Source organism: Chinchilla lanigera, unplaced genomic scaffold, assembly GCF_000276665.1.
Source record: "Chinchilla lanigera isolate Chin_1 unplaced genomic scaffold, ChiLan1.0 scaffold00009, whole genome shotgun sequence".
NCBI lineage: Eukaryota > Metazoa > Chordata > Mammalia > Rodentia > Chinchillidae > Chinchilla > Chinchilla lanigera.
The window spans coordinates 11,747,827-11,760,087 of record NW_004955410.1 but is presented as its reverse complement, the minus strand read 5'-3'; the positions used below and the strand labels follow the sequence as shown (position 1 = coordinate 11,760,087).

General features: G+C 36.0%; 1 protein-coding gene across 1 annotated transcript in view; it reads left to right on the top strand.

The window, feature by feature from the left end:
* Positions 1-12,261, top strand: part of Cog5 (component of oligomeric golgi complex 5) — a gene marked incomplete in the record, with an annotated part of 269,280 nt that overhangs the window by 160,779 nt on the left and 96,240 nt on the right.

The following is a 12,261-nucleotide window of genomic DNA, read 5'->3' as shown; positions in this document are numbered from 1 at the left end:
TAAGATCGCAAAGGTTAGTTGAGATTCCTACTTGAACAGAATTTGCACATAGACAAAGCATTAAGTTTTTTTTTTTTTGGGTTTTTGGTTTTTCTCCGGTACCAGGAACCGAACTCACGACCTTGCGCTTGCCAGGCAAGCGCTTTTGCCGCTGAGCTAAATCCCCAGCCCCCAAGAAAAAAATGTTCTAAAGAATTACTTTATGACAGGATAGAGTAAAGCATGATTAATAGTTATGATGCAAGGATTACTTGATACTCTTCAGAGTATATGTGTAAGATTATCATCCACCGTGGACTCCTGGACTGGGATATTACTTTTGTATTTTATTTCCAACTAATACAGATCCTATCACTGTTTTAATTTCTAATTTCAATTACATAAAGCTTTTTAAATGGTCCGAAATTTGATTTAAGGCCATATTTATGCCCAGAAGCGTTAGTTCCTGTTAGCTCATGGTTTTGTCAGTACTAGAGTGTTGCCTCTATTTCCTGGAGCAGTTCATGGTAGTCTTGCTGTATCTGTTCCATTTGCTCTGTGCAGCTGTTGCTTTGGTTACAGTGATTCTGTTTTGGCAAGCTTGTTAGGGATCTTAAACAACTAAAAGCATTCTTGTGGGATTTTATTTTTCTTCCATATAATGCTCAGGAGCTTGCAAGAGATTGAGAGAGAAAGAAGAAATTGCATCATATATATTTTCCAAAGCAAGAGAAATAGTTTTAGTAAAGAAAATGGTTGTGCCATGTTCTGAAATACTTCTGAGGAGGTTGAAGTCTGTCATTTTATGCTTATAAAATTACATTTTATGTTCTATTGCATGGTATTTTGTCTAATTTATATAATTCATGAAGTTGAGAAATTTCATTAGAGTCTGATTTGTTGAAAGTCATAGTGACAATTTATAGAAAAATTACTCTTAGCTATTGTACATCTCAAAGGGAAAGCATTGTCTGGAAGATGTGGCTACTTTTTAGGTAGAAATTTCTTTCTAGCATAGTATTTTAAAAATGCTTTTAGTCTGTCTATTTTGAGATCTCTCACACTTGCCAGAATCTATTTCTCACCTACAAATTTGGTTCATCTGGACAAAAGTCAAGTGGTGACAGGATGATCTGTTGCAGAAAGTGTAGAACAGGGAATGAACTGACCAAGACCCCAACCTGGTCTGTTGCTATGCCGTGATGGTCATACCCTCTTGGGACCTTAGTTTCCTTAACTGAAATGAGCATTGCAATACTTAATTTATCTAACTGGAGATAACATAGTACAGCTAGTGGATGTGCAGCCCCCTTTTCAAGACCAGAAGCAGTATGCATATGAAAGGTATAGTTGTCTTTGGGATAAAGCATCTCCTTGCCGTGTGCTGTTTTCTGCAGATGAGAATGGGACATTGCAATAAGTGTGGACCACCAAGGACACAGAGTACCAAAAATTGGTCTAGTTTTATAGAGAGAGAGAGTTGAGCAGGGAGGATGGAAGTGAATAAAGAGTAGAAGTCTTAGAGCTCTTCCTGAAACATTGAGAACACAAGTGCACAAAACAAGCAACTTCAAGATGAGCCGTGAATTGAAGCACTCACATTGTCTTTGTCAGTATTACTGATGGGATGAGTAAGCAGCTCCTATTAAGAACAATTTATGATTTTACTAACTTAAACTGTACTAAAGTTGTGGTTTGTAGCAATATATGGGGAGGCAGGTAAGAAAAGCAAGAAGGTAACTGTTTTCTGGTAATTTAAACTTTCATGCTTCCCAGAGATCACAGTCTTAGAGTACCAGAAAAGTAGATTTTCGTGGATAGTTTTCATGGAGACTTTGAACTTAGGGATAATTCATGATGTGCTGATATCCTAGTTACTTCCTCATTGCTGGGAGAAAATATCCAACACCCACAAGGAGGAAAAATTTATTTTAGCTCACATTTTATAGAAGTTTCAGTCCATAGGTGGCTGGCTCAAAGAAAGGCCACACGACAAAGGAGAAACTGTCCATGGCAGGCAGGAAGGAAGCAGCAAGCAGCAACAGCAGCAGCAGTAGCAGCAGCAGCAGCAGCAGCAAGCCTCTCTTTTCCTCTTTATTCCATTCAGTCCTATTGGTTGGTGTCATTGATACCCACGGTAGGCCTTCTATCATCAGTAAACCCATTCAGCAACACCTGTGAATATGCTAATCCAATCGGTGGAATGATCCAGTTGTTACACACCCATAATCCATATTCACACACCTTAGATCCAGCTGCACTTATGAGCACATGAGGCTTTGGGGAGACATGTAGCTACAACGTATAACAGCTGGTATCTTTCAGCAAAATTGGGTTACTTGCTCATTTGTTTGGAAAAATAAGTGCCGGTGTTCTAACTGCAACTTGCCGTTTGGTAGCAGTCACACTGAGGTTTCATCAGCTCTCACTAAAATTAAAAGAATGTAGCAGTAGTTTCATAAATAGTCATGGTATTTAAAGACTCTCTCTAATTCTGATGATTTGTCCCCTTTATTTTCATATTTAAGTATCTTTTCTTTTGTGAATTAATGATAGTTTTTATGATCTTTATTTAACAAAATATAAAGAAAGTATTCATTGGTTATTCTTTTTATCTCCTTTAAACTCTACTTCCCAACTAAAGCAAACAAGTCTTTTCTTTGATCATTATTAATGATGATTTAAAAATTTTTAAAAATTGCAATTTTGAAAAGCATCAGTTTTTAAGTTGGATGTACTGTACTTGAACTCTTGCTCAGCCATCTGTTTTTCATTTTCTTAGACTTTCTTTTAACTTCTCTGTGCCTCAGTTTCCCTACTCTAGCTGGGAAATCATAACAGCCTAAGTTTGAGCATTTTGTTGGGAAAGATTAGCTACCATACATACAAAATACTGAGAGCAGTGATGACAAACCTTTTAGAGATCTAGTGCCAAACTGCCATCAAAACCCCACTTATTTATTGCAAAGTACCAGTGCTACAATTAAATCTGAATACTGAGGTTTTAGTTTAGAAGAAACAACTCAATAATATCTTTTGGCTTAAAAAAACAATAATACACATGCCATTGGTTTGCCACCATTGACCTAGAATAATACGTGGTTCACAATAGGAGTTTACGAGGTGATGGCAGGAAAAACTGTTAAAAGACAGTAGTTTTCATTGCTAAATTGGGGTTTCTGTCCTTTGAAAATTTGCATGCATGTGTGTGTTACTGAGGTCTGTCCCTAGGGCCTGCACACTGAGCTCCATCTCCAGCTCATTTTGTTTGTTCTGAGACAGGGTCTTTCTAAGCCTCTCAGTTGCCTATGTTAGCCTCAAACTTGTGGTCATCCTATCTCAGCCTCTCAGAGTGATGGGATTGTAGGCATCTAGCACCATGCCTGGCTCAGATTATTTTTTAAAATATATATTTTTATTTTACAAACCATTTGGGTTTCAATGTGGTATTCACATGTAGCATATTTTGATTACGGTATATTCATCTCTTCCGTTAGCATTCCCTCCATTCCCTGCCCCTACCTTCACTCCTTTCCTTTTGTCTAATAATAGTGTTCCTGACGATTGTGTGTTTTTGTTTTCTGTAGAGGAACACTTGGGCTTTAGCAAGCCAGGGCTAAAGCTGCGGAGGAGTGGCCAAAGCAGCATTATTAAGGGAAATAAGGTGATTGGTTTGACTTTCACAGATAATACAAGCAGTGGTTCTCAAATTTTGGAGTTTTTAAGTCACTCAGGATGCTTGTTTTCAAAATGCAGTTTTGTTTCATGTGGAAAGGAATGAAGTTGGGCTTTCACCATGTACCACTACAAAAATTAACTCCGTAAGTCCAAAAACCTAAATGTAAGACGTGAAACTATAAAACTCCTAGAAGAAAACCAGGGACTGGGGGGTATGGAACATTGAATGTGACAATTTTGTATACAACATTGAAATGGGCAACAAGAGTGAAAACAGACAGATGGATTTACCTCAGCCTTGAAAAATTCTGTACAACAAAGGAAATAACAGTAAAAAATGCAACTTCTATTTGCATATTGTATCCTTGATAAGAGGTTAATATTCAGAATTCATAAAGAACTCGTACATAAAGAACAGAGCTTCCAGGCCCTTGCTGGGTGCAGCACCATAAAGGTACCTCCATGTGTTCATCCTGTCCTTGGAGGTTGTTTGGGAGGCTTTATTATATTGAGGTATTGATGTGATGAATTAAATCTCTAGCCAGCAGTCTTCAGCTTAACCATTGGCCCTTCTTTTCTACTTGGAGCTTAAGGAATTAGGCAGAAACTCCTCACCATGTATTCCTCCTGTATCTTTTTAGTGATGAGCCCCTATCTAGAAGCTACACAGGTGCTGCCATCCATCCGTAAACTCATTGACACTTGCCACTTGGAAGAATCCAAGCATTTTATGAGATACATGCCAGGAAAGGAAACTAATACAATTTCAAAATATCACACCAGTAAATGGTGGGTTAGAGCCTTGACATGTGAACTTGGGGGACACAAACAGCCCATAACAACATGCAAAATCAAAATTTAAGTTTCGCATTAAGCAATATTTTGGGAGTCATGCGTTTATTATTTTTTTCAGTTTTGGAAATGGGATCTTCTAGTGTTGCCAGGCTAGCCTTAAACTCCTGCTGGGCTCAGCTAATCCTCCTCCTGCTTCTCAGCTTCCAGAGTAGCTGGGGCCATAGGCTGGTGCCACCACGCTGGGCTCGGCAGTCAATTAGTGTCAAAACCAGTTATATGTAATTTTAATAGTGTATACATACAAGTGTAATTCTTGTTTATATTGTTTTAGGAAGATAGTTACAGATGATTCATGTTTGATAATTTAAAAATATAATTGTTAGCTAGGCGTGGTGGTGCACACCTCTAATCCCAACACTCAGGAGGCTGAGGCAGGAGGATCATTGCGAGTTTGAGACCAGCCTGGGCTACAAAGTGATCCCAAGGCCAGCCTGAACTGCATAGCGCGACCCTGTCTCAAAAAAAAAAAAAAAAAAAAAAAAAAAAAAAAAGACATATATATGTGTATATATATACACAGTTGTTTTCCATTATCTAATGCCTTTGTTTTAAAATAAAACAGAAAACATTATTGAATAGTGTTTTAGATATTTAAAGAGTTATATCTTCTGACAAATTTTTTTGTTATAATCTATTATCTTTTTCACTACCTGTTATTTCTTTTCGAATTTTTAAAAATTAAAATTATAATCAACAGAAAAGGCATTTATTACTAGTACAGCTGTGAAGTTTTCACAGAGTAAACAAACATGGATAACCAGCATTCAGATTTTTAAAAATTAAATCATACGAGCATTTCACAAGCTCCTTCTTATTTAACAACACCCCCATGTAATCCCCCAGATAACACCAAAGATTTAGAGCCATTTATATAGGCCCTAGGATTCATAGCAGGATTTCTGTAAATTTCTTATCTGTCACATGTCACATCAGTGGATTTGGGTTTTGCCAGTGTGCTATCATTCACAGGCTTTGTATATGCTGTTACTGTGTTTTAAACTCTTGTCTCTGCTTTCCTGCTCTTTCTCTAAATCATAATTCCTTACCTCAGCTCCTCAGGGCATACCAAGTGTACTTCATTTCAGGTCTTAGCAGAGACTCCTTTCTTCAGAGAGCACTGCCTTTTCCCTCCATCCCTCTTTTTCTCCCCTAATTTGAGTAATTGCCTATGTGTTGTCTTTAACTCTCCATTTCCTTTCTCATTTATCATAGTGCATTCTAATTGCCAATTTATTATCTTTACGTCCCTACAGACTATAAATATTGAAGGGTCAGACAGTGGATTACTTTTTTTTATTCTCAGTGCCTCAGACAATATCAGTACATAGTGGATGATACATGTTGAATGATAAAATCATTGTATTTTAGTTTTAGAAAGGGCATTAAAGTCCATGCAGTCCAATCCCTTTCTTTTATATGTGAATGAACTAAAAGCCTGAAGTTTATTAATAAGGACTCAGCAAGAGCCAGTGGTTAAAACTTATATTTGTCTTTTTTTTTTTTTTTTTTTGTCTTTTTGACAAAAAATGTCTCACTGTGCAGTTCAGGCTGGCCTTGAGCTCACTTTGTAGCCCAGGCTGGTCTCGAACTTGCAACGATCCTCCTGCCTCAGCCCCCTGAGTGCTGGCATTACACCACCATGCCCAGTTTATATTTGTCTCTAAGACAGAATGGTAGAGTAGAGATACCAGTGCCCAGTGTCTCAAGGAGATGTTCTTTACTTGAATTTGGGCTACACTGAATTATTTCCTATTTTCCTGGTATTCCAATTCTAGTTCTAACAAGATTATTCTGTCACCTCATTTCTAAACTTCCCAATGATTTCATTACTTATCACCCTTGCTACTTCCGGACTCCAACATCTCTGTATTTTCATTCTTTGTTGTTTCGGTCTGCTTTACTACCCAAACTAGTTTCCCATGGTTATACATTTCAGAACTGTTCACATTTCCAACAAAGAACATCCCTTGGCACCTTAGACTCATTCATACATCCTTCTATCTGTCTTGTCTCACACCCACTCACCCAGATCTAAATGATTTTCTCTGACTTTGCTTTTTCTCTTTCTATTCTTTCAGTCTCTCTACTGATACATGATCTTAACTTCAAACTGTAGTAGATATTGTCCTCTCTCTTGTCTGTTGTAGTCATTCAGCATCCAGGGTTTTTTTTCAGTGTTTCAAAATCTTGCATGTGTTCTTTTCTTTATAGTCTTGTATTAGTTGGCTTCACATTTCTAAGACAAAGTATCTGACACAGGCTACTTATGAAGCAGAGAGAGGTTTATTTTGGCTCATAGTTCTAGAGGTTCAAGCCCAAAATTTGGCAGACCCATTGGTGAGGGTGAGTGGCACATCATGGCAGGGGTACATGTCAGAGGGACTGCCTGCATCTTATGCCACGAAGTAGAGGTAGAGAAGAATAATCAGGTCCAAGCAATCCCCTTGGAAGGTATCTCCAATGATCTTAGCACCTCCCACAATGCCCCACCTTTTAAAGGTCCACAACCCCTCCTAGTACTACCACCCTAGGACCAAACCTTATATGCACCTTTGGGGGACTCTTATGCAAACCACAGCAATTCTCATTTTAACTCACTATGCAAGCTATTGTTTTCTTACTAGCTCTTAATTGGAGAAGCTGATTTTTTTTTCTCTCTGCAAACAGTTTAGACTATGGTATTTTGACTGTCAGTCATTTTCTGTTATCAATCTTGCAAAATAAAAATTTCACAGAATGTTTTTTAAGTCTGTCAGTGAGTAGGCTCTTGCCGTTTTAAAGTTATCTTTTGTTATCATTATTGTTTTCATGTACACAATACCGCAGGCAGTTGAGTTTACTGGTCTTTATAGATAGTATAGAGTATTCAAATTTTTAAAATCAAAAAGTAATTATTTCCACATGAATAAATGATTCTTTTCTTTCAAAATCTGGCAAAGACATCTAATCTAGTGGTTTCCAAATGCTGCTTTTTCAGGTAGCTGGTGGGCTGACTGTACCAGATCATCTGAATAACTTCGAACAATACATGTAACTAGGCCTCAGTCTAGTCTAGTTGAATCAAAAAGTTTGGAATTGAAATCTTGGTGGCTGTATTTTTCTTAAAAATATCTTCGTCCAGCTTTGGGAATTATTTATTTTGTCTGTCCTCATCTTTTTGTTACTGCTTTTATTTTTTTGAGACAGGGTCTTGCTGTATATAGTCCAGGCTAGCCTCACACTTGCAGTGATTCTCCTCCCTCGGCCTCCTGAGTGTTGTGATTACAGGTGTATGCCACCATGTGCAGTCATTGTAATCATTTTACAGTTTATAAAATTAAGACACACAGACAAAAGCTGACTCAGGGTTACCCAAATAGTATTTATTGTGTAATTTATTTCAGTAGAGATAGAGTGATAAGAAAATTTTCTTAGGAATTGGAACAGTGGCTATTCTTAGAAGTCTCTCAAGTTTTAGGATATTAATAAAATACATGAGAACTAATATTTTCTATTAATCTTATACTGATTACCAAGTATGGTAAGGGATAGTCTTTTCAACAGACCATGGAGAGTATAAAAACAAGCCCAAATAACAGAAGCTTACTTACCTCCTCATGGCTATATTAAATGTCCAACTTCTTTCCATGACAGCACATTGCTAACAGAACAAGCTAAAGGTAACTAATATTTATTGAGCATCTCTTCCAGTCTTTTAGTTCTAATCAGTTGTAAGACTTATTCTAGGCCAGTGTGGTGCATGTGCCTGTAGTATCACTTTCTTGGAAGGCTAGAGCAGGGGGATTGTTTGAGTCCAAGAGTTTGAGGCCACCCTGAGAAAGGTAGTGAGGCTCTGTCTGAAAAGAGAAAAGATTATTTAATTTAATGTGCAAATTAAGTATTAAGTAGGTTAATTTGTCATTTGTTTTGTCTAAGTTCTGGAGCTTGGATTCTGGTTTAGGCCTGCCAGTGCAGCCTGCAAGATAGGAATAACAGTAGCTGATAATAGATTCAGCAAAGCCTAAGATTAGTTATTTGATAAGCCTAGTAAATTAAATTGGTAAATATCCCAAAAGACTGATGAGGGACGGAAAACAAAAAAGATGCAAGATTTAAAAGTTGACCTAAGAAGAGAGTGAACAAAAATTAAAGATAGGAAGAGGGCCTTAGGTACAGCTACACCCATTGATTTGAAAATTTCATTGAAATTGACAGATTTCTAGGAGAACAACTTACCAAAAATAACACTAAGGAAATTAGAAGGTCTGAGTAATTTTACTTTTTTTATCAAAACTGAATCCGTCCCTCTAAGAAAACTCCAAAGAGCAAATAGTTTCACAGGTAAATTCTTCCAGACAGTTAAGGAATAAGCACGCCAGTGTTATAGTATCAACTCTATTCAAGAATTGTGAAAGAGGGAGCATACTTACCAACTCACTTTGTGAAGCCAGGGTAACCTTGGTATCAAAGTAAGGACATTATAAGGAAGGAAAATTACTAGCCATCTCTCCTCAAAATTGATGCAAAAAAATGCTCAATCTTAGCAAATGTAAGCCAGGCAGATTTATAAATGATAATTCATAATGACCAAGATGGCTTTAGTCCAGAAGTGCAGTGAAAGGGGAAGAAATTATCTTCAATAAAAGGGGAGGAAATTATCATCTCATGAGGCACAGAAGTATATTTAATAAAATTAAATAACAGTCTGTGATTTTAGAAAATTTTTATTAGTACATGCTCATAGTACCTAAAGATTATATTCATTGTAGGAAGGTGGTACATGTATATAACACATCTTCATTTTTTTTACATGCCCTTCTTCTCTCATCTCTCCAACCTCCTTTCATCTCATGTGTGTTTCCCATTTGCAAAAGCTGTATCTCCCTATTTCCTATTATCTACTTTTCACTTTATCTTTAATTTACTTATACTTTGGGTTTTTCGTATAACTCCTGCTTCAGCTTCCCAAGTGCTGGGATTACAAGTGTGTGCTCCCATACCCGGCTCAGACAAAAGAAATTTTAAATTATTATTTACAGTATCAAAAAATATCAAATGCATAGGAATGCTTAAAATGCAAAATATACTAAATCAGACCCCCTTCACAGAAAACTACCAAAGATTATTAAGAGAAAGAAGGCCTAAGTAAACAAAGAGACATGCCATATTTGTGAATTGGCGATCTCAGTGTTATATCTATTCTCATTTTAGTTACAGGTTTAATGCAATTTCAAACAAAATCCCAGAAGCTTTTGTTAAAATGGAGGTTGTCAAGCCAGTTCTGAAATTTGTAAGAAAGTATCGTGTGCTGAAAACACCTGATATCAAATTGAAGAACAGAACTAGAAGCCTAACTCTCAAACTTAAAGCTACAGTAATTTAGATAGGTGAATGTGATAATTGAGATTCCAAAAAGAAAAACACATAGTTGGGTATTTGATTTATTGTAAAGGTGGCTCTTGAGAGTGAGGGGACGGGGAAAGCTTTTCATTGGCTTGCCTGCCTTTTCAAGTAAATTATGCTGTATCATTTGGATATTCATAGAGAAAAATGCTAATATTGACTCCTGTCTCAAAAGTGGAAGTGTGGAAGATAAACCAGTAGAGTTTCTAGAGGATAGTTTCATGAATGAAACATCTTCATAAGTGTGGACCCTTTTTAAACAGGATACCAAATGTGCTGACCACAGAGAATAAGGTTGCTAAGAGGGACTACATTCAAATCAGGAATTTTTTTTACAAAAAGACTTCATTAAGAGTGGAAAACATATTTGCAATACTTATAATCATCAAAGTGGTTATATCCAAATTATATAAACAACTTGTACAAATACATAAATGACAAAAACAACCAGTGAAAAACATGCGCAACAGTGATGAATATACATTTTACAAAAGAAGATATTCAAGTGGATAATTAATATGCAAGAAGGGTAACTTGCTTAGTCATCGTAGAAATGCAGATTAAACCACGGTGCTCACTCAAAAGAATATGTAAAATTTTGGTTTTATTTTTTTGTGCTGGAAATCGAACTCAGAACCCGGTGCTTGCCGGGTAGGCACTGTGCCGCTGTGCTATCTTCCCAGCAAGAATATGTAAAATTAAAAGAACTGATTATTTTAACTTTTGGCAAGTTTATTGAATGCCTACAATTCTCATATGTTGCCTGTGAGTATAATTGTTACAATGGCTTTGGAAAATCGGCACTAGCTACAAACACCAAACACACAAATACCTTAAAATTCAGCAGTTCTACTCTTAGCAAAATTGCACGTATGTTCACTCAATGCTGTGTACAAGAATGTTCATGGCAGGATAAATTAAAATACCTACAAGTACAAGGAACTCATGTATATCAGTACAGTGGATAAACTCAAGTAAATTTCTACAGTGGACTGCTACACAACAACAAAGTGAGTCAACTGCTTCTGTGTGCAACAACATGGAATAATTTCTCAAATAAGATGTTGATCAAAGTAATTCACAATTCTATAATTCATTTACTCCAAGTTCACAAATAAGCAAAACTATGGTGGTTTCAGAAGTTATGAAAGTGATAATATTTGGAAATATGGAGCTTGGGAAGAGCCACACAAAGTTCAGAGGTGGCTGCAGTATTTGGTTCTAGTCGGTAGTTACCAGGTGGGTTCACTTCAGTATAATTCATAAAGCTGTGCTTACCTAAGTGTCATATTCCTCTGTATGTATGTGACTTTAAGAATTTTATTTCAAATGATTATGATAGCTTCTACGTTAGTAACATATATTATCTATTGTAGCTTCTCTGTTAACAACTGACACAGCTATACTAAGCTATGAATGTGAATAACTGACATGAATTGAAAAAGTGGCTGTGTTAATCAGAGAGCTTATTTTCAGTATAATTAAAGTACTATAAATTATAACTATTGTATAATATATGTTTTTAGTCAATGTATGCATACATATTATTGATAGATAGCGTTGAACCTACATGTGGAGAAACTATGATTTCTACAAGTCTTTTCAGGATAGTAGATATAACTTTTAAAGTGTGTGTCTGTATTTTAGTTTTATGAGATAAAATTGTTCCTTGATGTTCTTCTAGTAATGATTAAATTTCCTTACGCCTACCCTATTTTAATTCTTACTCTACAAAAATGTAAAACATAAAATAAAAAATAATACACTCACTTTTGGGAGAAGAGTAAAAGATGAAAATAACAACCATAGAAACAAATGTCATGCCTTGTTTTTGGTTAATAATGTTATATGTAGTAACTTACTTTCTCCGGTTTCTCTTGTTGGCGTTCTAATACATAGTTGACAGTATATACTAGAATTAAATTCAGTATAATCAAATTAAATGAAACATTTTTATTAGAACATTTTACTTTTAAATAATACTCATTTATTTAATAGAAATAAATTTCAAATGAGCATCGTTATTTACCAACTCTGTTTCCTTCTCTTTCTTTGTTTAGATGGCTTTTTAAAATTTTTTATTAGTACATGTTTGCAGTACATAATGATTATGTTCATCGTGGGAGTTGGAACATGTACATAATACATCTTAATTCTTTGATCTCTTTTCCTTCTGCCCTCTCTCTGTTATTTGGTCTCCTTCCCATTTGCAAAAGTTCTTTCTCTCTGCTTCCTATTAGCTGTTATTTTGCTTTTAACTTATTTATATTTTTGAGCATACTCTTTTGCTTCTGTGTGTTTGTGTAGCTGCAGTGTATAGTGTAATTTGAAAATAAGGCCAGTAGATTTTAGAAGTAACTTTTTGTC